Here is a 26564-nt window from a genome sequence, read left to right on the forward strand (position 1 = left end):
ATATCAAGCAAATACATTTAGGACATTCTGCATATATAATATTTTCCAGGATTCATACAGTATGTGAAACCCCAGAGTAAGAACTTCCGGTCTAGGTGATCTTTGAGATCCCTTTCTGTTCTCACGTATTTGCATTCCATCGGTGAAACAAAAAGGAGATTTCTAATGATTCTCCATAAACTTTTCATTAATTAAAGCAACTCATTTCCTGAGAGTTTTGGTTAATTAAAATATAATAATAATAAGTATACCTTTTACTTAGCGCTTACTATGTGTCAGGTACTGTGTTAGGTGTCTATAGTTTTTGCCCCTAAGACATACCCATTTAATGAATCCATTTAATGTGTGGTTGATAGGATTAATCACTTCAGTGAAAGGTTTAGTGAAGCCAACTTTTTATAGCATTTATTGAGCACTTACTATGTACATTATCTCCTTTGACTCTCACAGTAATTCTTTGAGGTGGCCATTATTACTGGTGTTTTGCAGATGAGAAAACTGAAGCTCAGAGCTGTTTAAAGAAGTCAGCTAACACAGCCGGTTAAGTGGCAGAGCTGAGATTCAATCCCTGCTCTGTGAACTTCAAAGTAGTGCTTTTACAAGGTTGTGTGGTGCTGCTCTTTTTAGGAACTTATTAACGATTCTAATTCATTTAAATAATGATTACAAGAATCTAACTTGTGCTCAAAATCTCTGGGACTTTCTTTTGTCAAATATATAAGGCAATGTTCCCACAGGGGAAGCTGGGTACATTCTTCGAATTCACCTGTGTAGTCTCTGCTTGTCCACCCCTGAACAGTGTGAGTTTAAACAGTCATGCACCTCAGCCTTATCTGACCTAAGCTGAGCACCTGTTGTAGGTGGGTCGTTAAGACTGGGCAGACTGAGAGTTTCTGCCTTTAGCGTGCTCAGCATCAGGACCAAGGTGCCATCACTGCGCATGGCTGGGTCCATTCTCTTAGGTCAGTGTGCTGTTTGCAGTCTCGTTTACAGAGCGCAAACTGCAACCCACGGGCCACAGCCAGACCGTTGGAGTTTTACTGGAGTACTGCCACACTCAACATGCTTGTGTCTTATCTATGGCTGCTTTTGTGCTACAACAGCAGACTTGAGTAGGGCCCACAAAGCTAAAAATAATTACACTCTGACCTTCCAAAGAAAAATTCCTTGACCTCTGGTGTAGACCAACAGGGTACTACTATATTTCATCAAATCCAACACCTCATTTGTAAGACACATCATTTTTATGCGTACTGTATTGCCTATACAATAAAAAGTATTGCTGATTATAAATGTGAAATGCCATCAAATGAGAGGCCCACCGATTCCGGAGATGTTGAATGTGAAAAGAATTGTGCGTCTTACAATCGAAATTTGATACTTTTCAGAGTGATGTTTTGGAGGCAATTTAAAAAGAGCCACACACCCATAAATATGGATTGTCCTAAAGACGATCTTACCCTGCCCCTAAGTCAACCAGTCTGTTGACTCCCCACGAAACCTATTCTAACAGACCATGCGATGAGACCCAATGAATTAGAAAAGCACTGGCTTTTTGGCATCTGTCTTCCCCAAGACTGTTGCTGATAATCAGTGGGAGAAATACTTTGTCATTGTCCTCTGATACTATTTTCAACTCCTGTTAGTGCAAATATTTGGGGTGTTTCGATACAGTGGGTTGTGTGGCAGTAAAATTTGTTAGTTCTTTCATCTTAGGGCTGGAATATTTGAACAGTATGCCTGTTCTTAAAGTGTGTTATGAGGCTGCGTACAAAAGGCTTTGTAGTAATTTGGAATAGGAAGCTTCTCAGATGTTGCTTATGGTCAGATTCTTACTAGTCTGAAAAATATGCTAATGATATACAAGGCTTTGAGCAGAGAGAGTGAACTCAATATTACAATTTTAAACTTCCTCAAAACAAAAACAGGACACCACGTAAGGGGAAGTAGTGATTAATGCATAAATAATATATGCCTTGTATGTGGACACAAATTGTTCATTATGTCTACACACATTTGTGTACTCACATAAACTGCCCAGAGAGCATCCATATTTGCAAAAATAAGTCGTGGCGTTTTGTTTTGTTCTCTTTTTTCCTTCAAAAATAGAAATTTAGGAATTCTGAGTCAGGCTACATATTATTTGGCTAATTCAGTGGCAGAGTAAGTTATTAATGACCACCAGATGTTGTTTATAGTGATTGGAAATTTTCAGTTGTGAAATAATATTTTCTTTTGTGTGTGTGTGCAAGTGATATTTCTTAATATGCTCAACAGCATTGGAATAAAAGTTTGATGGCAGAACAGTTTGCATGTCCAATGTAATTGCTTCTAAGTGAGTTCTTCATTCTTCACATTTTTAGCTCTAATTGCTTTTTTTCCCATATGTCTAAAAATAAATATTTGCAAGTTTTGCGTTCTGCCACTCATTGTAATACATAAAATATTTGTACACGGAGCAAAATTCACTGATAATATTTGAAATGGACTATTTGGAGAAAGTAAGGTTTGTGTGGCAAGAGGAGATAAAATACGTTTTTATTAGTATAAATGCCAAAGAAAGCCATTTATCTTATTTTGAAATAATGTTTTTAAAGGATTGTCCAGATATTTGACCTCTGAGACACTATTTAAATAGATGCAGTTGGAATAAAAGATCCAGCATCAAAAAATAATCTGTTTTGCTATATAATTGATATTTTAAATGATCTTTGGAAGGTGACAATTAATTTTTGATTATCAGGGACACAGGCCCCACTATGTAGATTATCCAAGTCCATGACTTCCTGGGCAGGCCTCCTCTCCCTTCATTTGAGTTTATTCCAGCTCATTAGCACTTGCACCCGAAGGTTGGCAGAGAAAAGGAAAGGAAGAAAAAATGAAATCACTTCTGCTGCTCTTAATGGCCCTTGGAAAGAAGGGATCATGAATGAAATAGAAACCAGTGGGAAAAATAAGCTATTGGATTTTCTGTGTTTTCTTTTATTCCTTGCCTTCCTTCGTCGGCACAGATAATCAATAGTTGGCTTAAAGACTTTTAAATGAACTCTACGTCGGAAGGTTTTACAGTTATAATAGCAATGTCATTATTCTCTTTACACTTCCAAAGACTGGGTGGATGCCAGAGAGGTAAATATTGCCCAGTCTCCATGTTGGCATGAGATGTGTTCTTGAGCTTTTTTTTTTTTTTTTTTTTCCTCTTTCCCAAACCTGCCCCCAATCAGCTTTCAGGCACAGAAGGTAATGCTTGTGTATGTTCAGATAGAAACATCTGCTTGACCGCCATATCTTGTGATCATGCCTTATGATCCCGACCTGGCCGTATTTTGCATTAATGAAAGTTGGCAGGTTTGGTCTCCCCCACGGTATTTGTTTCTTAATGTGTTGCTGTGTTTACAGTTCACCCAGAACAATCTGTGACAAAGGTTTGCTTTTATCAAGACAGCTGCTGGATTTATACCACATCTCCAGGTTCTGTTAGACGTACAATAAAGTAATCCTTCACTGTTTGCATGACTTAGCCATCTTTTTTGATATGCATTTAAAGCATCCTGGCTATATGGGTGTCACATTTCAGTCCCTCTTTTGGACCACCGTGCAGCCCAGAGCTTTGGAGCTTTGTCTTGGACGCTCCTTCCATCAATCAGAATACCAAATTTACATTGCTAGGTTCCCTGGAGGTGTTGGAGCTCTGGATTTAGCAGTTATTGTGAATAAGAACCTTGCAGCTAGGGTGAGTGCCAACATTCCAAGTGCTAGCACAATGGAAAAGAGAAGTGGTTTATGTTAGAATATGGTCACATTCTTCTGATTAAACCCACTCAAAAAAGACAACATTGTAATATTTTCCAATGACTGTTTATCATGAATGACGTCAGCGTTCGTTTAAATTGCTATTATTTCTCCTTAATGCTTCTTGGTGCCTGCATAATTTACAGCACTGGCAGCCTGGGGACTATGAAATAACCTTTCACAACCACCATACAATAGTAAAGAACATGGCGTTTTTGTTGTTAATTATTATAGGACTCCTTTAACTTTTACAAAGTGACATAAAATATTGTTGAGGTATTTATGATTCAAGCTACTTTTACATGGGTCTATTTTGCTTCTGGCTAGTTCTTAACTAAAGCAATCATTTGTGGTTATTAGGCCGCCGGAGATATTATGTCAGAACTGGTTTAAGAGTATTATTATGTATCACATGTCATACACGGCATGTCAGCACTTGAGGCTGTCTTTCAGTAAAAACAAATGCAATTTCAGTTTGTGCTCTTTTAAGGATCGGCGAATTTGTAAGCTAACCTGAGTTCATTCAAAGGTGTCCCAACCATTTGGGAGCTTGTCTGAGCCTTCCATCATATACTTTTAGTCTCTTTCCTGTGGATTTAAGACCTTTCCAAAACAAACTTTGGCAGAGGTTTAATTCAGAGTGAAGATTTGCTTCTAGGGAGCGACAGAATTAGGACTGGTTAATTGCCCAGGGCTGAGCTGGTTCTGAGTCCCACATTTTGTGGTTTTTTTTCTGATGGATTTCCTAGGCAGTGCGTCTTCTAGTTTGGACCCTCTGAAGGGAGGAGGGTCCCAGCCCATAAAAGACCCTGCCTCACATTTAAAGAGGCTCCCCAAACTCTCTGGAGAGGATTCTTGGGTAAAGGGTAGTAGAAACACAAAGGATGGGAACACATTTGAGTTTACACAAAGCTACACTTCCAAGCAAACTTTGAATTAATATGTCACTCCCCTGGGTTCCAAATACTATGCATATTTTCCAGTCCTTGCTTATTTAAAGCAAGAAAGGAAGGGCGTGCCAGAAAGTTTTACAAAGAATGAAAACACATTAATGACTCATGTGAACAATAACTGATTTTCTTAACATGTAATTTCTTAATTACTGTCAACCAAAATAATTTGCATGCTGATATTTTTTTTCTCCCCTCCCCCATCTGTGTTTAAAAGCCATAAAATAATGATCAAAGAGCCTGTTTGATCAATACTCGGGAAATTTAACTCCTTAATTCTTAGTGGATTGATGGGACTCTGACATTGGATATTCTTCAGAATAATCACCTCCAGCACAATGGGCAAAATGAGCTCTCCAGTAAAACAAACAGCTTTGAAAAGAGCTCAGGGGCATTTTCTTTAGCTTGAATTCAAGGAGGAAATTGTGACTTTTATGAAACTTGCATAAATTTACATGTATCCTGTCAGAGTTTTAAAATTAGACAACATGCCTGAATGCCCTGGAAATGAGTCTGCCATCCAGATTTAGAGTGCTTTTAGCTTTTTTAATTAAAGACATTTCACAAGCCAACGCCAGAGAAGAGAATTAAGCATTACATAAGAACATAGCAAAGTTTGAGATTTAATGAGTGAATATTACGAATTTATAAAGGAGATAAAAGGTGTGAAAGGAGCAGTTATTGGGAGTTTTCTGCTTTTTTTTTTTTTTTAAGTGTAAAAAATGGAAAAAGTGAAAAGGCCAAGTTGCCATTTGCTGTATCCCTCGTTCTGGAACTGGTTCAAAGCTCACAGAACTGACTGCGGGACTGTGATGCTTGTTAATGAGCACTTGTGGCAGTGAACTGGGATCATGGGTTTGTCACATGAATATATATATATATATATAATATATATATAAAATTCAGAAGATAGGAGACAAAAGTTGTTGCTGCAGTGTGCTTGCGAGAAACACAAAACACTCGTCCCGAATTCCACATTTATATGGAGCTCAGAGCCCAATCTACAAATGCTCACTTTGAATTCTTTAATAACTGCTGATACGTAGTTATTGAAAATTGTTTTTAGCTGCACATGTTATACCATTTAAAAATCTTAGACTAAATACTGTCAGCTCTTGTTTGCTTTCGTAGCGTGTTATTCATTTATTGAGAAATTCGGAATGTAAAACATCTGGGAATAACTTGGTGTGCGCAAAGGCATCTTTAAAATGTGTATATTTCAGAACTTCTCTGGTGTATTTATTTAGAAATACGGGAAAATTCTGTAAACATCTTCTGAAATATATGTAGCATTTGAATATGAAAAGGGGAAGTTGGCGTAATTGAAAAACCCAAATTTTCATCTTCTATAAATATTACTCTGTCTGAGGAATGGGCTTCTGAAATTAGAGAATCCAGATTATGGTTAGTGATATTTACTGAGAATATCTCCTTTTGCCCTGGACTGAACGTGTGAACCAGAAACGTCCATTCTGGTCCCTTCTCTGGGTATGATGTGATGTTTATGTCTACATAAAGGAGTTAATTTATTTCAGCATTTCAAGGCTTGAGTTGAAGCTTTGCAAACCCAATTGCATAGATATAATAGAGGACCGCCACAAGGCCTGCACCACTGCAGTGGTGATAGATAGCCCCCTGGTTCTGTTCAGCAATTAGTCCATATATTTTATAGCTGGGTCTTTAAGAAGCTGGCACCAGAATCACAATCCCAGTAATTGAGAGATGACATGACATAGAGGGAAACCAGAGAGGGGAAGTTATTAATGATACATATATATATACATATATATTTCTTCTTTTGGGAAAAATAGAAATAAGAACCCAATATCACATAGCTCTTTTCAGTTCTTCTAAATTTTACATTTTGTCACTACTTTAGTGGTTTTAAGCCCCAGGGCCATCCCCCGTGTTCCATGTTCTCTAATCCTCTTCTTTCTCTGAAATACAATTCGTGCTTTGTGATATGAGCAGAGTTCATACAATCAAATTTGCCAGTGTAGTCCTGGACTAGAAGAACTCCAAGATCCTCCAAACACCACTTTCTTGAGATTCTAGAACCCATGTTATGGATGAGGTTCTCTAGAGGGCATATGGATTTCCAGCCAAGGGACATTCTTGCTTCATTTTAACCCTCTGAGGCCATGGAGTCCTTTGAAAACCTCACCCCTTTACCTGTGTTGCACAGCCACACCCATTTGTGACCCCTCCTTTGTGACTTTGGCCCTGGATGTAATATGATTGGAGGCCATCATCAAAGCAATATTAACTAGGGCAGACATTCTCTCGATCTTGTAGAGAACTGAGATGACAGAAAAGAGCTGGCAGCATACTTTCTATCAAGGAAATTGACTCACAATGTAAATTAAAAACAAACCCAAGAAAACCCTCAGTGTGAACAATCCACAGAGATCTTTTGTAACTGCAACACAAGGTTAAATTTGTTCATTGACCAGGGCAGCAAAAACTATGGAGCCAGTGTCACTAACTTCCCACCCATTTGCTTTCACTTCTAATCAAGCAAAGGGAAGCCTGACTTACAAAGGGGTTTGATGAGGTCTCCAGTCAAGGAAATACTAGTGACCAGTTAAAGAGTCATGCCTCTGTGCTTGTCTCTTTCCCCTGCCTGGACTTTGCAAACAGTGGGGCAAGTCTCCTGCCTTTTCCCCAACACACTTAGTGGCAGTTGGTCAGTCATTCAGAGAAGACCACATCACACCTTTTGCTATGGACAACTCTTATCTGTTCATTAAGGTAACACTTCTCTCTGGAGGAGCTTTGTTAGCAGATAGTGGAATGTTTGAAAGTAACAAAATGCTTACTAGAATATTTATTCATGATTTTCTCAGATTTTTTTCATGATTTTTAATATTTATTCATGATTTTTCTCAGATTTACTCAGATTTTCCATGGGTTCGCTCCTAAAATTTAGATTAGGGAGCTCTTTCCCATATTACCTCCTTTAGCTATCATTCATAATATAATATATAATTGACCAGCCCTGAAAGAAGTATTGTCTTCAGAGTTCCATATATGTATGTACATGGCATAGAATCCTTTTTAGTCTCCTCACACCAACTTGGCCAAATGCCTTATTTATATGCATGTGCACAGGTCATTGCTACATTTTGAGTCATAATCTTGTACCAGGAGAATAAAGTACCACAGAGCTGAAGGAATTGGTTAAAGTGAATTTGGAAAGGAGAAGAGGCTAGGGATTGAGCAGGCTATCCAGTCAGAAACAACAGACTCTTGGTGAGAACAGGAAAGAAAAAAAAAAAAGAAGAAGAAGAAGAAAACAAGGAAAGCTAGATAGCTGCAACCTTGATTAGAAAGACAAATAGTGACATGTGATATTAATCAAGTGAAAGGAAACCTTCTTATAAAATTAATAAGAATAGCCTTTTTTGAAAAAGTTAAGAGGGCTATTTCTGATGTCTCAGTCATGCTGCAAATATTTGTTGAATGATGGCTGTTCTGCCCTGAACTATGCCCTGGATATATTGAAGAACACAGCCTATTTGGGACACAAAGTAAATCTATTTGAACTGATTCGTGAAATAAATTTTTCATAGAAGAATAAGGAGCTAGTTGTATATGAAGACTATATGCAATTTACAAAAGATAATGCTAGTGGCCGAGGTGGTTAGAGCTAGCTTCCTGGAGGGTCTTTAACTTGGAGGGGGATATAGAAGCCTCAGCTATGTCCACACTGTTGGAACACTGATGTTGTTAATAACTTTGAACCTTGATGAGAGTCTATGTCCCACCTCTAAGGGAAGGTAGTCAGTGAGGTTGCTCTTTCTATGCTACTGGGAACGATGGAGTTGTGGGTGAACTGGTTTGTGAAATGCAAAGACTCTAATCCACTGAGATAAAACCTTTGGTTGGATTATGGGCACCCTACCTCCCTTTCAGATTACCACAGCAGCATTTACCTGGCAAAGGGGATTCTACTTGTTCCTCCAGGAGTCCTTTGAGTAGCCAGAGGAAGATACCAGGCCTGTCCGGAAAGTATCCAGCCATTGTTAATATTACGAGAATGGTCTGCGCGACGTTGGTGTGACCTGGCAGCCAAGGAGAGTGGACTGGGCTGCACGTGTGTGAACAATGACAACGTCACTGTACGCCAGACACCAGTGGGCGCTGGACACCGTTGAGTGAGCATGTGCACTGTGTGGCCGTCGCACTCAAAATGACTGAGCGAGCAGAGCAACGAATCTGCATCAGATTTTTTGCATTAAGCTTGAACATGCCTCCACAGAAACTATTCAGATGGTCAGAAGGCTTTTGGGGATGATGCAATGAGTACAGAGCAAATACAAGTGTGGCCCAAATGCTTCAAAGATGGTCGGGAATATGTTGAAAGTGATCCACATTCTGGAAGGCCTACGGCAAGCAGACCACCTGAGAATGTTGAACGTGTACGGGTTAGGTTAAGGGATGCTTGGAGAACTGTATGAGGTCCCAAGGTGCACACCTTGAAGGGGACTGAGGCATCATTGTCCTAGGTACAATGTTTCTTGTATCTTGTATCTTCTCCAATAAATGTCTCTATTTTTCATATTGCATGGCTGGATACATTCCGGACAGACCTCGGAATATGAGCTCATTATCACAGATGCAGAAAGTGTTATTCAGACTCATGGAATAAAATGTAGTAATGGTAGAGTGAGTTCAACCACTGCTACTTTTCTTGTATTCTATTAGTGAGATGCTGAGTGGAGGCTTCTTAAGGCCCTTAGAATAGAAGCCATCATTTCCCCATTGCTGTTGGCTACTGACCTTCAGATAATAGATAATGGGTGTTTGGGGCATTTACTACCCTAGGTTTCCCTAATGCTTTGTTGTCTTTACTTGTTCTTTCTGTCGTTGTTCTTTGCTAAGTTTGTTAACTTCTCTGAGTTTTCTCATCTCATATACAAAGAATAACAGCACCTGCTTCCCACGATTGTTGTAAGGATTGACCAAGATGATGTACAGGAAATGTTTCACACTGTGCTCCGGTGTAGTAATCCGGAAATAAAAACTATCAAAATAGTTATGATCCAGGTTGCACAGAGATGAAGCTGGTGGTGTCCCGCCCCAACCCGTCTGAGCCCTGGATGAAGAGAAGAGGCTGCTCAGCATCATCTGTAGCACCCACACAAAGATAAGGAAGGCACTGATTTAAGGGCCTGTCCCCTCTGCACAAGCAGCTTCACTTCTAAGCCTCAGTTTTCTTAGCTTTAAAATGGGGATGATAACCCCCTCAGCACGGAGCTCCTCATTCATCCATCCATCCATCTATCCTTCTTTCTGTCAAGGCCATCATTCAGCAATTCAGCAAATATTTAGGGAAAACTTATTAGGTACCAGACACTGCATTAGACCCTGATTAAAACTTAATTGAATTAAACAGATGCAAGTTCCCCGCCTTCATGAATTCTAGAGTCTAGGGGTGTGAATGGTAAGCTAGTAAATATATATATATATATATATATTTATTTATTTATATTCACACACATGCACATTCATACACATAGAAATGTAGAACTTAAGAAACTCTTAATTTTTACTAAAGCAACACCTGTTGTCTTTGTCACAGCCAGGGACTTCTGCCGGTGGGAGGCCTGAGGTTTAATGGTGACACCTCCACTCCTTTTTCTTTGAGGCTTATTTCAGAAAGGAGAGTGGAAGGGAACCTTTCTGTTGAGTTTATAATAGCAATTACAAACTGATAAGGGCAAACCATTCATCAAAGGATCATACCTCGAACTTTATCTCTTTGGGTCAAATGTTTCCTGATTGATATTGGCTACCATATCTTAAGCAGCTTTGAACAGATAAGAAGCAAAGAAAGAAATTCCTTTGAAGGAGATTTGACAAAATTATGTTTTATGATTTTTTTCTTTCTTTCAAGAGGGAAATTAACTTCCCATTGTTCTTATTAAAGAGCACAAAAGCTACCAAACCACTGAACTGAAGAAAATCCAGAAAAGTTTTTTATGGGTAGATATTGACCAAGTTCCCACTGGATGCAAATTATCATCCATATTGCTATTCTTTTCTGGCTCCAAAATTGTTTGGAAAGAACTTTCAAAATACTGAGAATGACCCTGTGTCAAAGATACTTAGGAATAGACAAATATCTAAAGAGAAGATAGCTTCATGATTACTATTTATAAATGTCCTACTGGAAACAGTGCTGTAAGTAAAAAGTCTTGTAGGTTAAGTATAATTCATTTTCACAGAACATTACTTGTAGGGACAGTGTTTTAAAGGTAGGGAGGGTAGGTTTCTGACCACGGACCTGATAACCAGATTTTAATTGAAATGACCATAAACATTGTAATTAATCAACTATGTACTCAATTATAAAGTATATAATTGCATTCTGAACAGTAAAAAGCTTCCTAAAGTGTATATAAATCAATTAAACAGGGCAGTACAGTAACTGATCACATAAAATTATATTTCATGAGATGTGTCATCTATCACAGTGTTTTCCACCCAGTTCTTATCGTACATCTTTGTGATTCATTTGTGACTTATTTTTACCGCAACAAATCTCACAGTAAAGGAACCTCTTTATCTTAGCCATAGAATTCAGTGGTGTTATTTTGGGCAGATTTACAGGGTTATCTTTAAAGAGTGTTTAGAGAGGGAGATTTGGGGGTCAATTCTAATGGCTTTGTGGAAATGTGATTTGGATGTGTCTGTCTGCCTTTACTTGTTATAAATTTCCCTGTAACAAGCTTGAGCATTTGTAGTTAAGTTGTGATCGTGCTGCTGTGTCCACAGTTGGCATCTGTTGCCTGGAAATTAGCTGAATAACCTATGTTATTGTGTCCTACTTGTGTGCTTCCAGCAATAGCTGCTAGATATTACAACAGAGTTGTAATTAGAAAAACATGCTAAATACAAATCGTTCTTGATCAAGTCACTGCATGTTGAGAAGTATAGGTATAACTTGTGACCATATCATAGTTCCTCTATTTATATAAGTCCTTCAAGTTTATATGTGCATAATCAAGCAGGCAATTCCATGTAGGCTGACCTAGGGCCAGTGGAGTTGAAGCAAAGAAAAAGCTTATTTGCATTCTTTAACTCTGGCAAATTGGAAACATTTCTACGATAGTTTGGTAAATATATTCCAAAATGGCTTTCATTGAGTGGAAGCTCAAGAAATGTTTGTATCTGGGGAAGATACACCGAAGACCCTAGCCTTGCAAATGCTGATGGTGTCTGGCGTGGATACTAAAGAAATAGCCAAACTAACTGCTCGCTTTCTTTAGCTCACTGCTAATGGGCTGGCTTTTTCACAAGGTAGTAACACCACTCATTTACCTCGCTCTTTCACTTCCTTCAATTCGGTTCAGATTCCAAGTGGCTCTTCCATAAGTGGCGTTAGAGTCATGCTGAGTATTTACACCCAAGCCTTGCTGCATGCAAGAAATAGAACCATATGGAACAACTGACCAGGACAGAGTTGCCACATGGAGTGACCTTCTCCTCCATCTCATGGGGAGCTCGTGTGGTTTTTTTGATACCCCAGTTTCCCGTGTTACCTGTTAGCAGATACCTGCAGTATAGACAATCAATTTGTTCATTTATTTATGGGTCTAACTGACATTTATTATCAACTATGTAATTGCGTGTAGCCCCATGTAAGGATACCAGAACTAGTACAATAAAGAACACAATGCAATGCTAATCTTAGAGACACTCCCACTCTAGTGGAGGAACCCTTGAATTAAGTCATTATAATAGTATTTAAGTACTCTGATAGAGCTAAGTGAATTCTTGTTCCATTCAGTAAATTGAGGATATACTTAAAAAAAAATTTTTTTTTTTTTTATTATTCCCTTGAATATTTTACTGGAACTAATGTAATGGAGGGACTAGCAGGTTTTGCAAGTGACTAATGTATTAATCCCACTCTTCCCTTCTGCCTTGTGGGATCATCAGTTGAGTCAGGGCTTAAAAATGGAGCTTGATGAGATTTGCTCTAAATATGTTGACTAATACCACTTAAACCCTCAAACATCACACGCAGATTGATTATGTCTTTTTCGCTCTTTTTAAAGACCCAGAGATGCACCTAGTTAATAACCTGCTCCATGTCCTTAATAAAGAACAGGCTAATTAAAAATTGTTTGCTGGCTGAAAATGAATAAAGGAAGAATCATGTATTAAAATAGGCAACCTCAGCCCGCAGAAGGAACTGAATGTGCTCTAGTGGGGAATGGAAGGAGTAATTGTGAGCCTTTCCACCAAGGATGACACACACACACATGCAGATTGTGTCACGGTGACAAGGTGCTGGCTGGGGAAGGCTCTTACCAGGGTGGGCAGCCAGGTTTACTTTCACCCTGTGTCCGTAAGACAGAAGGAAACAAAAGTCTGTGTTCTTCACTTTCTTCCTCCATCTCTCCTGGTCCTGCCAATCCATCAAGCCCCATCTTGCCACAGATCCTGCACTGGTGCCCTCGAATCTGGAGGCCCGAGGCATGGAGGGTCTTTGTCATAGTCATGCATTTTTCTCACAGTATCTCATAGGAAGATTATGAATGGTCTTTCCCTTGAACTCTACACAGCTGGACAGAGTAGGCTTTTCTGTTGATGTTGTTCTTGAACTTGATTTTCTCTCCCTTGAGAATCTAGACCCTTGTGTATGTCCTTTCCTGGAAAAGAAATCCTTTCGTCCTTGTCTCGCCACTCAACCTGGCCAACTTCCCCTTCCGCCCTGCAGATCTCAGCTCCAACACCCCGTCCTCACAGAGGGCTGCCCTCTGTCCCAATGAGTTCAGTAGCCCTGTGAGCTCCTCTTGCCATGTTATCACACCAACCCGTCACACTTTACTGTGTGTGCCTCTCTCTCTTTTCCATGCCAGAACCTCAGTGGTATGGGAGTGAGGACAAGGGACATCTTGGAAACACTGTGCCCCAGGGTCTAGCCCGCTGATCCTAGGTAGGCAAGGAATGTGGAAGGGATGTGTCAGCTATGACTCTCAGCAAACCTGATTCTCTGTCCCTGCAAAACAAGAATCCTACCTCATATTTCTTTGGTGACTCAAGAAATATTTGGTCACGAGGCTAATTGTTGTCCGAGAAATATTTGCTGAAAATAATTCTTAATTCTGCCATGATGTTTACCCTAGCTAGGAATGAGAGAAGTTTCCTTTAATGATGTGGGGGACAGGGAGAAGAATGAACGAGCTTGGGCTTGTTTTCTTTCTTAGTTTGAAGGAGTTACGTAAGCACAGAAATACTAGTTTATAGAGTTGACTGAGCAACCCTGTGTTAAGTATGCTCTGGTTGTAACTGCATTCTGCTTTCTAGTCTCTCTCCTCTTCGGCCACTTCTTAGGGAACAGAGTCTACTCCCCGTTAGGGTCTTGAGACAGGCTGCTCTGCAGAGGGAGCCCAGCACCGAGAAGATGAACTCTGAATGCCTATGGGTCTGCATCTCAGTCTCCACTCACGTTTGCTCACCAGCTATGTGACCCTGTGGGCAATCACCTAAGCTCTCCATGCCTCAGTTTCCTCATTTTTAAATTGGCGATCATGATACAACCCATTTCAAGGGTTGTATATGAGGATTAAGTGAATTGCTACACATAAAGCTCTTAGCACAGTGCCTGTCATAAAACACTTGCAAAAGATTTACAGTACATACCACAACTAACCTAAATCAGGGGAGATCTGCCAGCCTCCATCTGCTCTCCAGAAATGTTTGTGGGACAGTTTGGGGTAGCAGTAGGTGCATGGAGAGGCCTTGGATTTATCTGTGTAGAATCCAGAGCTGTGACATTCTTGCCTCCAGTTTTATTCTCTTCCTCCCTTCCTGCCATCCCAACTCTTAGACTCACGTCCAGGGATGCCATGCCCTGTCTGATCTCTATGGCCTCCCAACAGTTAGCTTGTAAGTCGAGAATCATATCTATTATAATATATTTTATCTCAGATAATATTAATAACCTCTCTTTTTTCTATGGCAGGTTAATTATTCTCAGTATTTTTCCAAATTAATTTCATAGGGAAGACATCATCTTTGATTGGAATTAACCAAAATGAGAGTATATCGTCAAAATACAGTAAAGACAAATGTTGAATCTAAGACCCAGAAATAATAATGATGATAATGACTAGTGCTTATATACTATTTACTATGTGCCAGGCACTGATCTGAGCCCTGGATCATTTCCCCCATTTTGCAGATGAGAAAACCGGTTACCTGTGGGAACCATGCAGGGGAAAGACTGTGTATACTCAGACTAATTTGCCCTTAGGACTCCATCCTGCTGGCAATGTGTGTCACTCCACTTAATATCCAACACAAAGGGGAAATCACCTTGGGACACACTCTACCCTTGTTGAGTTTAGATGTTTGAATCAGTTTATTGAAGTCTTTGTAGCTTAATCATGACATTGGAATGTCAGGAAAAAAAAATGTAGGGAAAACACTATAAAATGAAATCTGCGTTTCCTGGTAAGAAGCACACAGAGCATTTGGCATCAGCGGAAATCTGTCTTTGATGTGGAAAATAGAAAAGTTCTTGTTGTTTCCATTTGGGTCAGAGAAAGACGTGATCGCTCTGTGATAAGTATAGTGGGTCCTAAAGCTAGATGTAGTAATTGAGGAGCCACAAGCTGTCCTGCCCCGAGGAGATGCAAGCGTGAAACACACATGTCAGGAGAAATGCGGGCAGTGAGGAACCACACAACAGGAAAACCAGAAAATATTTAATAAGACAAGTCCCGGTTATCCTATGAGTGAGGCTTTGTTATAAGATGGGGCTACTTACATATTTGAGTGGGGGGCTGAGGAGGGAAGATAGAAGACAAAGAAATGTAAGTGAATAATTTTTAGAGAATTATCTCCCCACCCCCCTGCCGCCCCTATGTAGGGAAGCCAGCAGCCTGTAGTGGCCCTATTCTGGACAGCTGCTTAAAGAAGAAATGTTTTATTTTAGGTATGGCAATGTCCTCAGTTTTAAACAATTTTTCCACTGTTTTTGAAAATGTTCACACAATTAATGCCTCTTGCATGTATTCAACAATAGTTGCCTAGCAACCATCAAGAAGCATTTTTGGAGTGCAAAGGGTCTAAAAATGAATGAAGAGCAAATACAGTGACTTGCAGCTGAGATGACCGAGTTTCTGATAATACTTTCAAAGCATATCCCCCAGGAATCAGGCAGGGGTCATGCATCTTTAAGGGTAAAAGAGGTTCGGTCTGGCATCCTTAGAAACCCACTGAAATGCCCTATTCATCTTGGACACATGCAAAAAGGAAAAATGTAAACTATAAGAGGGATCTATAAGTGTAGCTTGGTCCATTTCTCCGCCTTCGTGCAGGACTGATTTCTGCCTAATCCCAAATGGTTGTGTAACTACAGGAGTTTTGGGAAACTCTTAAGAAGAAGGATTATAACACCTCCTCTGGTAACTTTCTTTGGGATTTTGCAGCTTTTGAACTGAGACCATTAGGTAAAGAACATAGGTTAATCAAGGAATTGCCTCTTCACTGCAGATAACTGATTTATACCATTGGTTGGCTTTCACAGTCATCTTTTATTTGAAATGAAAAAAACCTAAGAGACCTTCCAGGTCAGAGGTTACAAACTTAGGTGTATAGAGATGTCAGCAGGGAACCTGGACAGAGAAGGGCAGGAGGAGCCTATTCGAAATCGGGAAGCAAGAGACACCCCTGCTCTGTCTAAAGAGGTAGCTGCTTCTCAGCTCCAGTCTTCCGTTGTGTTGCAGAACTATCAGCCCAGTGTTGCCAGATCTCTCAACTCAAGCCAGACATACCTAGTTTAATGTGAAAATCTCATGATTTTCAGATCATGACAATAATTTAAAAAATCATGCAAGCTAAACCAACTAAACCACTAGACAAATTTGGTCCATGGACTACCAGTTCATGGCCTCCTTTATTGTCTAATGAACCCCTAATTTTACAGATGAGGGGACTGAGGTCTGGCGAGTAAGGATACTTATTCAAAGGCTACAAAAATGTAGCTGGGTATGATGGCACATACCTGTAATGCCAGCTACTCCAGAGGCTGAGTCCAGGAGTTCAAGATAAGCCTGGACAACATAGTGAAACGCTGTCTCAAAAAAAAAAAAAAAAATTCATGTAAATGTCATTTCCTTAAAGTCAGGAACTATGTGGTCTATTCTGTTTTATCCCCAGCTGGACTAACACTATATCAGACATATGGTGGCAATTTTATCAATATTTACTGAATCAATGAATATTGCATGTTAGAAGCAAAACCAGGACTTGGTTTGGCCAGTAGAAATCAAAACCGTAAATATATCTTAAATGGTTCCTTTTTTTCTCTTCTCCTAAGTGACCCTCCCTAACTTCTTTATAGGTGAGAATTTTCTCTTCTCTTTTGCTGTGTAGGGGGTTGTTTAAAGTAAAATTGGATTAATAGGAATGTTCTAGTGAAAAGCCTTGGACCCTAGCTGGGACCCAGCCTTCATGAAAGATAGATTTGTCTATACTGGGACTCTTAGAAATCACAGGTTGCCTTTCTTCTTGGCCTGCCATATTCAATTCTGTTCAATTTGTCGTCTAATTTTTGAGCTTCTGTGATATACAAAGGCCTTTGTATGGTGACTCCTAGATATAGGGGATTCAGATGAGTCAGATGGGCTTGGGGACTTAAGCATTGAGTGGTGCCTCTCCAAGCACATTTCAGAAACATTCAGTGATTAAAGAAGGAGGATACTTGGCACGGTCAGAGTCTGTCTGTCAGTCTGTCTGTCTCTCTCATGCTATTTAAGTGACACTTTACTTTCTTCGCTTTTTGCCCTGAGATTTAAAGTGGCCCAAAACAAGGAATCAGTTATCACCAAGGCATGCATCTCCCCTTTTAACGACTCACTTATTGCCCATTATCACTTTATATGTGTCAATTTCTGCACATATAGTAGTGATAATAGTGGTATCCCCTATTTATTAATATGCTTGGCATGTTGCATAATGTCACCTCATTTACATTCTTTCTCTATCATAATCTTTCAAGATAGAGATATAATCTGCCTTGGATGAAGGCGTAAGTTCAGCCCCAGAGAGAGAGCGAGACAATGACTCGCCCAGGGTCATATAGCTGCCTGAGTTATAAAGTGGATGCAGAGCTGCCTGCTCTCAAAGCCTGTGCCCTCTCTACTTCCTTGTGGAATTTGAGTATCTAGCAGTAATTTTACCAACTTCACCAGTGTTGTGATGATGAAAGGAAGAAACATGACATATCTTTTTTCACCAGCGAAGTAGCAGGGGCCATTTTAAACAAAGTGGATGGTTTTGCACGAGGCTGTGTTTAACTTCAGGATGGGGTCCTTTGCCGGTGAAGATAATCAGATGTAATGTCATCTGCAACCTCTGTGCATGCATGCTTTCATAAAACTGGTGTAGCAGTTTATTATTATAAAATTAGTATAGCATAGAACAAACCTGGGATGCAAGCCAGATGAAATAGACAATGAATAGTTATATAAGGTTTTGGAAGCACATGTAGTAGAACACAAGCTCACTGTATTTTCTTCTCAATTGTCTGCTGTTTGTTAATGTTTCCTTTTCAACATGATTGCATCGCAGTTTAATAGCACTTGCCATCTCAGGCTTTATGGTGCCAGGCCTGACATAGTTACATCCCCTCTGTGCTAAAAATATTACATGTATATATTCAACCGCAGCCGACATGTTTAGCTAATGGGTTACTCAGGAGCTATGCGCTTATATAATTAAGTGATGTATGTAATTTTGTGTTAACACATTTGCAATGTGTGTTTCCCTGGTGATTGCAATGCTTTATTCTGTGTAATGTGTGACATTTTAATTCCCGCTGAACAATTTCCTACCTTGATTCGCCTTGTTTTTGTGGCAGGGGATTATTTTGTAATCAAGATAAAAGCATTATTTATGAAATTTCTAGACTATCCCATTACTGGGAACTTTTAACTGCAGATCAATCTCCTATTTTATTGATCTTTGTTAAAAATCTTTATTGGAATTTAAATTTAATCTCTGCATTATAGATTTGCCCAGACTTTCATCTGCAGGCACATTTTTTAGGCAGCTTTGCAGAGATGGGGTTCCTTAAAAAAGTAATTCTCGCCAGGCAGTCTGCCATCTTCCCCAGGGAACTTTTTTTCTCTGCGATGTTGCTGACTTTAAGGGCTTTCTAGGAGAGCTCCAGCGTCCCTGTGGGTTTGAGGGTCTTGGCAAAACAGGTCAGTTCTGTGTGTCCACAGGCAAGGCAAGTTTCTGTTAAATATTTAGGTGGTTGACAATAGCCGGGATGTCAGAGTTACATAGTGGAAATTAAAACATGGGTGTACATGTCTTTCCCTCATTAATGGTAATTGGGACCAAGGGACAGTGCTATAGACGGGAAGGTGAACCACCCAGGACAGCCCAGATACCTTGCTCTATTCGAAGGTATTTATTTTCTCGAGTGGGATCAGCAGTCAGTGCAGTTTAACAAACATTTACCAGACTTTTAATAAGTACCAGACACTGATTTCGAAACCTGACATAGAGAGAGTCATTTGTTCAGTAACATTCAATGAACACCTACTATAACAATGCTACAGTGACCAAGACAGACACGATCCTCTTTAGAGTCTGGGGAGGGAGTCAGATACACAGACAGACAATTTCAACAGAGGGTGGCAGGTGCTAGCAGAGAAGCATACTAGGTGCAGAAGCTCCAGAGAAAGGTTTCCTAACCCAGCTGGAGTTGTGGCAGGGCATGCGATAACCAATGCGGGTCTAGAAGAACAAGTAGGATTTGGGGCAGGAGGAAGGAAAGGCTGAAAAAGGAAGAGTATTGGCAGAGGAAGCCCAGGAACAAACGTACACAGGTATGAAGCCATGTGACATGCTGGGGACCTCTAAGGCATTAGTTACTGTTGGAAGGTGAGGGACAAGCTCCATGGCAAGACAGACGGGTGGTCCATTTCTTCTTGCTCCCAGAGGCCCTGACTTGCCAAAGCCTTTCCTCACCCGGAGGAGGGCTCCCAGGCCGGCCTAACAAAAGCAAGCCAGGTGGCAGACAAGCCAGGTGACGCCCAATGCTGGAGCATCATCCCGATGGCGTCGCAAGCTTTGCTCTTGGTCCCTCACGTTTGGGCTTGAGCAGACGACTGGGAGCGCGGTGCACGGAAGTCCTGCCAGAAGGACCCACGGTTCCCGAGCTCCAAGCGAGCTCTCTCGGTTGTATGTTTTGGCATTTGAACACAGTGGGAATGTCCTTGTCAGCTCCCGTTTGACTTTATTAATTGCAGTTCCTTGGAAAGTGTGTTTCACTACCGTGGTCTGAGGATGACAGAGCTCGCCCTGCAGAGACCCGAGGGGAGGTGCTCAGCGCCCATGGAAAAGCCATCTGCTGCCAAGGGACCGCTGCCCGTCTCACGGGGCCAGCAGAGGCCAGAGTCTGTCGCAGCTCTGCTGCTTGCTGTGTGGCTTTGGGCGAATGGCAGGGTCTCTGGGCCTGCCTTTCCTGATGCATAGAAAGAGGGTTTGCACTGGCTGGTGCCTTGAGTTCCCCTTAAGCTGTGGAATTTCATCATTCTATAAATAACTCAAATGAAGAATCCTACTGTCATCGCATGGGTGGATCCACTAACTCCTAGCAGTGGTCTTTGGTTCCAAATCCATCTGAAAAGCCAAGAACCACGTTCCACACCATTCATGTCTTATCATGACCCCCTGGCTTCGTATTTTAGGAGGCTGTCTACACTAGCCTTCAAATCCAGATTCTAATTTTCTGAGATACAAAGGGAATCGTCAAGCCACTAAATATTCCTGGAACATCTAGCAGCATGGATCAAGTAATCCATATTCTTAGCAATGTCACGAAGACAGTCACCTAGCAGCTCCGCATTGTGTTTCCAGGCCCCGCCTCTCAACCCACCCCCCCTTCCCTGAGCCCTCAGGCCGTGGTTAATAATGTCAAAAGAATGTTTTAAAACTGCTCTTCTGTTGATTCCAAAGAGTCAAAGCCCTCACGTGGTTAGAGTCCTGGGCTAAGAGTCAAATTCTAAATTTAATCCCAGCCTCCATGAACATCTTAGTTCCGTATTTCCCCACCATTTAGCGATGTTTCAGTTTTCCCATCTGCAAAATAGGCATAAGATGCCTCACTCCACAGAAGTACTTGCAGACAGCTTTGTTGTACACAAGGATTGGCATTATATTGGGGCAGAATATCATTTTTCATTCCATAATAGGAGTTAAACAAAAGCCCTTTGAGTATGCACCTTGTGTAAATGCCCTGTGCTTAAATGCAGATGAATTTCAGAGGTCAGCAAATACCGCCCCCCTTCTTTATTATTTTTTTTTTAAAGCTGAACAAGGCTAACGAGGGAATTCATTTTAGAATAAAAAGACATGAAAGAAAGGGTATTTCAGCTTGCACAATAGTACAAAGAAGAACAAGAATCGTCATGTTTTTGCTAAAGAACTCCCAGCTGTTTAATTTTATAGTAAAATTGCTTTAGGAACTTTGCTAATTCAAAGACAAAAATCAAACAACTGTTGTTGCAAAACTGAAGTTCCACGTGTGAGTAGTAAAGCCAAGTTAAGATTAATCTGCCCCTAAAATCATATTAAAAATACAGAGCATTTTTGTTAATGCTGGTTGGAGGAGTGGCTTTTATCTAAAAAGAAGACACATAAAAGAGAGAAATGGTACATTTACTGGTAATAAGATAAAAAATAGTTTGTGTTCTCATGGACTTTGCCCCGACTTCTCCCCCAGCTTTTTTCTTAAGCTCCTCAGTCTGTTTTAATACCAGGTTTGTTTGCTTTTTGGGGATGGGCCTGTTAGGCAGGAAATTGTTAAAAGGCATACAGCAGAAATTTTAAATGGGGTTTTTAAAAAATAAAATTAAATACTAAATTGGGTAACTGATTATTAAATTTAGAGTTCAGAATTTTATAAAATTTTATTTTTAGAGACTATGGAAAGATAAATTTTGTACCTACACTTGGTTCTATAAATTCCAAGTTCCCATATGTTGCCTATTGTCAAAAACAAATAAATGGTTCCTCATTTTTTTAAAAAGCATTTTTTCTTCCATATTAGGGAATTATTCAGACTTCTTTCCTTGGTTCCTATAATTCCAAACCAGTTGGAACATCAGTCTATTTTTGGTTATGAAGGAACTTTCAAAATGTGAACATTATTTTTTTTTAAGTCCTAAATCTCATAAAAATCAATTTGCCTTATCTATAGCAGCTATGGTTGTAAATATAGTGAAGTCATTGTGTTCTAGAAAGACAAAGTTCTAATTTCCATATTACAAGCCCCACCCACTCTCACCCCCAACCCCATCCATCTCCACATAGGAGGGCTGTAAAATGTAAATTCTAAAACATATAAAACAACATAAGGTTGTGATTTGTGGCTGTTTCTATCCACGATGAATGTTCTTACCTGTATTTGATTAAACTGTCTTGTTAGTTTCTGGGTTTTTATGGTCACCCCACGGCATCACATAGATTCACCACCAGAGGGCAATGGAGAGTTTGCTTTCAGCTAACAAAGCTAGAAATGGTTTTAATATCAGCTAAGTGTTTTAACTTGCTAAGGATTTATTTCTCTGCCTTCCGATTGCCACACATGCAGCCTCTGAGTTTCCACTAACAGCGAATAATAATCCAAATAAAGTTCTTCTGAGGGAAAATATAGACAGACTGGTGCAGACAAGAGCTTTTGCCCAAATAAGGATCCCTTTTGTGGAGACCCCATGTGTTAGATAACCATCAACTGACAGTTGGCCATGAGTTAATAATGTTGGATGCTGAAATATGCATACCATGTGCTATAAAAGAGTTTGGAGGACAAAGGCAAATACTTCTATAGTTAGATATCAGAAACATACCAGAGGTGTGCAGACTGCTTCACTGCATGTAGGTTGAACCTGCCAAATAATTTCATAAAAGTTATTATGTTATACGCATTATACAGTAGGATATATAATATTCATTGCATGTTTTGTTGATGCTGCAGAGACTTTGGTCTTAATCACTCTGCATGTTACTGCCTTGAATGCTATAGCAACTCTTGCCTTCTAAGAAAAGAAAATATTTCCTAAGCTTATTTCTGCTGCCACCATTGCTATTTTTTATTTTTACAAGAAAAACCCTTTAACCAGGTGGGTGTGCAGCCCTTTGATTGGCATGTAGTGTTTGGAGGGCTGTTAATGTCTAGTTATGTTTCTGTCTCGCTGCTGCTACAGGGATCAAGAGGTGAGAGGCTGGCGGGAATTGGCTTTGATTTCAGCTACTGTGACTGGTGGTTTGGGAGGATGGGACATTGGGCCAGCTGAGCACTGGGCAGCCACTTTCTCAGAGTGACGCCCCATGGTCTTTTGGTGCCAAGAATGATTGGGGAAAAAATGTGTCTCTTCCCCCCACAGTTCAGACCTTTTTGTTTTGTTTAGATTTTCTGGGCTTTATTGGAATGCCTGTGTTCAATGAACAATCTTCCTTTTTGTCATATAAAAATATGGAAACAAGGAGGATACCCCCTTGCTTTTAGGCCTTACCAATCTCTCTGCATACTTTCAGATGAAATCCCCAAAAAGGAAAATATAGCCAAACTATTAACAATTTGTAGTTAAGAAGTTTCTACTTCCAACTAGCCCAGATCACTCAAAGTCCATTTCCTCTTCAGTTTGCACTAGATGATGAAAATGGCTCATGTTGGAGACAGGAAAGAATAAGTCATGAAACAAATATAGTCCCTTTCTCTCCCTCTCTCTGTCTCGTTCTCTCTGTCTTTCTTCCAGTCTGTTGTCAAGGCTTGACATTTGCGTTGCCATCTTACTTAAGGAAGTTAATGAAATAACATCTTCATCAGGGCTACTTAGTAGCCTCAAGTCAATGATTACCAGATTTGGATTTTATAGCAAAGGAGAGACCTCAGCTTTGGCAACATTTTCAGACACTAACATCTCTATGTGACTGTCCTCCATTAACAGTGAATAAAATTCTAAATTGTACTGAAACTTTGAATCGTGGTTCTCGCAGATTATCTTAGCTTCAGATGTTAATCTTGTTCTGTCTGCTCTTTAACACATATTTCCAAGAACATATCTGTAATCATAACATTGGATTATTGACTAAACCAACAGCGCCCAAGAGAAAGATAATGCGAGCCACATGTAATTTGAAATATTCTAGTAACCGCATTTTTAAAAGGTAAAAAGAAACATGTGGAATCGATTTTAATAATATATTTTATTTAATCCAGTATATCCAAAATATTATCATTTCAATATGTAATCAATATAAAACGTTATTAGTGAGACCTTTTACTTTTATTTTGTACTAAGTCTTGGAAATCCAGTATGTATTTTACACTATGGCACATCTCAATTTGGACTTGACACTCAGTATTTCCAGTGCTCAGAAGACACACGTGGTGACTACATTGGGTAGAGCAACTCTAAATAGTCACGTGTTTTATCTTATACTGAAAAAAATTCAAAGACGTTCTAACCTCTTCTGTGTTCATCATTAAATTTATCTTAGGGTTTCTGATGGTATCTGTCTGTTGTTTCTCTATAATGTGACAAACTCTCATTCCAATTAACTGAGCACTCGGGCTTGCTCTGCCGACTTTAATCGTCTGTTCTTAGTTAATGTGTCACCAGGTGTTATGGACCTTGCTACCTTTCCTGTCTCACTCCAGTCCCCTTTCCCCTCTCCTTTGGCCCCTCAGCCCACCCTGCTCCCATACACACATTCTTCTGTGCAATCTGTGAGTTCCTTGGTATGACACAAGAGTTTTTAAAGTCATTTTCCAGTATCTTGTCCCCACAAACCAATGAAGCTCCATGACCACTGTCGGAGCTGGTTCTGGTACCTCATACAAGAGGGAGGGTGAGAGGAATTTACCTGAACGAAGAAAACTGTCTCAGACTCTCAGACAACCAAAAATAGCCATCTTTTTACTTTTAAGTAAGAGACGATCCTACTTCTTAAATTATTCTTTTTGAAAGGTAGAAAAAAACATATAGAGAGTGAAAAATCTTCTTTTGGTACAAATTCCTTTTTGGATCTTTTAAGAAAGAAATTGGAAGCCTATTACTTGAAGACCTTTCACTTTTTCTTTTCTCTTATGTGTATGTGTTTGAAATAGTAAAATGTCTCTTATAACGCATTCATCCAAGTCTGTAATAAGTTAAATATCACCATGTTAATTCACATACACATACACCCCCCCAAAAAAACCCTCTTATTTTACTTATTTCCAAGTGGGGAATGTTTTCTTTAGAGATGTAGCAAATCAATTATCCTCAATGTTGAAAATGGAATATCTCATTTCCAAACCTGGAGAAATGGCTGAACAAGAATGTTCTGTTTATATATGAGTTTAAAAACTGTTCTGATATTTACTGTTCCTCACAAGGATATTCAATACAAAAATGTAGCTTTCACTTCTGTGCCGTCATGTTCAATAGTAACAACACAGAACATATCAATCATAGACTAGAATGAGTGGGTTTATTGATTGTAACAAAAAAGAAGAAAAGAGAGAAAGAGAGAGACAAAAAATTAATTTTCTGTGTTTAAGAGGTTTTGTCTTTATAACCTTCAGAAATTGTAGAAAGCAAAAGTCCTTAAAAAGCATTTCCAGAGTGGATTCTTAAACAGCCTTAAAAAAAAAGAGAGAGATAATTATCTTAAGTTAATATTCTATTCTTAATACATAGTACCATACTAAGAGAGACTAAATATGTGTTTATACAATAGTTTTCAAAAAATGGATGCAGGACATGTTTCAAAATCCTAAGAAAAAGCACATAGTGCAGCATTGAAACAACATGCTCATTCTGATCGTCATAGCTTGTGTCTGTGATTCCCTCCTTTGAGAGGGGAGCCTGGGGCCTGGAAATGGCTAGAGGACCACTGGCATCTGGAGAGATGAATAGTAGGAGAGAAGAATTGCCAGGTAAATGTGAAAGTGGAAGTTTGAGCCACTATGGCATCTTCAGAGTCCACTTTTGGTTTAGCCAGATCTGTGACTTCATGACAAGATGTTGCAGCTGGTGGGGCCGGAGCTGGGGGGGCTGGGGGGAGGGGAGGGCTCAGGCCCTCTGTGTGCAGTGTTAGCACCCAGATAGCACTGCCACCCTCACCTTAAGAGCCCAGCTAAGTCCTCAGGTGTCCATTCCGCTCTGATGTCTCTTTAGAATGTGTGGGATTCTAAGGCAAAGGAGTCTTTTCCAGACGCTCCCTGTCCTCAGAGAAACCTAGGCCACAGCCCTGTCTGTGCTATGATATGTAGTCCCCAGTATCCCAAAGATGAATAAGCTTTTGCAAAACAGCTGTGAGTCACACCAGCACCCGCTTACACGTCCTCCACGGGACCCTCCACTGAGAATGGTTCCTATCGGTGGATACTGCGGGTAGCTGAAACAGACAGGAGGGAAGCTGAGAGTTTGAAAGGTCTGGCGTGGAGTCTACACTTAGGTAATCAACCCTCTGAAAACTCCACACCTAGACTCAGCTCCCAGATTTTCCCTTTATTCCTCAAGAGGTAGGGAAAAGCATCTATAACCCCTTTCTTCTTTCCCAGTGTCCTTTTGGACAACCCTGTCATATAGGCTTCTAGAACATTTTTGTATCACCTTGGAATTCACTGCATTATTTCAGAATAATACATAAATAATGTTTGTTCATTTAAATTCCTCTCCCCCTCCTCAAGGGGGAGGGGGAATAAAGATAGAAATCTGCCCATCACTGCAGGTAAAACCTGACTACAAAAGAGGTTTGCTTGTCTTCTAATGGCAAGAACACATGGAGTCACAT

The 26564-nt window shown here is 40.0% G+C and overlaps 1 protein-coding gene across 3 annotated transcripts in view; it reads left to right on the forward strand.

Moving 5' to 3' along the window:
* ARID5B (AT-rich interaction domain 5B) overlaps positions 1 to 26564 on the forward strand; it is a 179556-nt gene that overhangs the window by 102028 nt on the left and 50964 nt on the right. The window lies entirely within an intron of this gene.

The sequence above is a fragment of the Microcebus murinus genome, chromosome 14, assembly GCF_040939455.1.
Source record: "Microcebus murinus isolate Inina chromosome 14, M.murinus_Inina_mat1.0, whole genome shotgun sequence".
NCBI lineage: Eukaryota > Metazoa > Chordata > Mammalia > Primates > Cheirogaleidae > Microcebus > Microcebus murinus.